Source organism: Aethalodelphis obliquidens, unplaced genomic scaffold, assembly GCF_003676395.1.
Source record: "Aethalodelphis obliquidens isolate GAN/ISIS:26980383/991018 unplaced genomic scaffold, ASM367639v1 scaffold4053, whole genome shotgun sequence".
Classification (NCBI taxonomy): domain Eukaryota; kingdom Metazoa; phylum Chordata; class Mammalia; order Artiodactyla; family Delphinidae; genus Aethalodelphis; species Aethalodelphis obliquidens.
The window spans coordinates 1-1,497 of NW_020841955.1; the positions used below are offsets into that span (position 1 = coordinate 1).

General features: G+C 47.2%; 1 pseudogene; it reads right to left on the reverse strand.

Annotated features, from left to right (window-relative positions):
- Positions 1-8: 8 nt before the first annotated feature.
- Positions 9-1,492, reverse strand: LOC113617249 (UDP-N-acetylglucosamine--peptide N-acetylglucosaminyltransferase 110 kDa subunit pseudogene; annotated as a pseudogene).
- Between the last annotated feature and the right edge of the window lie 5 nt (positions 1,493-1,497).

Consider the following 1,497-nt stretch of genomic DNA (forward strand, 5'->3'; position numbering starts at 1 on the left):
TGAAGGACACTGATCTCATCCAAGCAGAGGTTCCCATGGCTCTCAGCAATAGCCTTCCTGAAGCCATGAGAAAGAGGATAGAGCATACTATGATGAGGCTGCACAGAAGGCAACCTATTCTTCTCCAGCTGGTCAGCCACAATGCTGACCAACTTCTTCATTCGCTCATCATAGTCTGTCCAATCACAGACAATCTGCAGGCAATGAGCCAAATCACAATAAGCGTCAGGAAAATAGGTTCAAGCTTCAGAGCAGTGCGATAAGAAGCAATTGCTTCTGGAATATTCCCTGAATACTTGTGAATGGAAGCCAGATTGCTGTGGGCATCCGCAAGTGCAGGGTTAATCTGAATGGCACGAGTGTAACACTGCAAGGCTCCCTGAACATCCTGCATCTCCTTTAGAGTGTTTCCCATGTTACAGTAGGCATCAGCAAAGGTAGGACTGATTCGAACAGCCTCCTTATAATGCATCAGAGCTTCCTGCAGTTTTCCCTGCTGCTGCAATACACTTGCTAAATTTGAATGGGCAACAGCAAACTCTGGGAAGACTTCTAATGCTTTACAATACAAGAGAACTGCCTCTTCAATGTTCCCCTGGTCTCCTTTGATATTGGCTAGGTTATTCAGAGAGTCTGCATGGGTGGGACACAGCCGCAGAGCTGTATTATAACAATCTTCTGCTTCGGCAACACTGCCCTTCTCTTCCAGAGCGTTGGCTAGGTTGCAGTAAGCATCAGGGAAATGTGGTTGCAACTCAATAGCTCGCCTGTAGGTGTCTATTGCCAGATCTATCAGGCCTTGCTCATAGTATACACAAGCCAGGTTGGCATGCACCACTGCATGATTTGGGCTCAAGCTTAGGGCACAAAGGTAAGCTGCCACAGCTCTGTCAAAAATCCGTGCCTCTTCCAAGACATTTCCTAAATTGATATAAGCATCCAGAAAATTGGGGTCAAGGGTGACAGCCTTTTCAAAGTGATGAATTGCAAGCCAAATCTCCCCTTGTGCATTGAAAACACAGCCACGATTACTCCAAGCTACTGCAAAGTTCGGTTGCGTCTCCATTGCTTTCAAATAACATGCCTTGGCTCCTTCCAAGCGACCCAGGGCTTTCAGCAGGTTCCCCAGGTCACTGCGAACACAGTACAAATCAGGATTGCACTGAAGAGCAGAGACGTAAGCTTGTACTGCCCCTTCCATGTCGCCTGCTGCTACCAAAGCCGCTGCCAGGTTAATATAACCATCGATGAAATCTGGCTTGAGATGCAATGCATGCCGGTAATGCTCAATTGCTTCCTGCAACTGCCCTCTTTCCTTGTACACATTCCCCAAATTCGAATAGGCTTCTGCCAGAAGAGGGTTCTGTTTAATTGCCAGAGTACTAAAGTGGGCAGATCTGTCCAGCCTTCGACACTGGAAGTGTAGAGATGAAAGCAATAAAAGTACTCCAGTATTGTCTGGCTCTTGTCTCCACAGCTGCATGCAGTGTCTCTCAG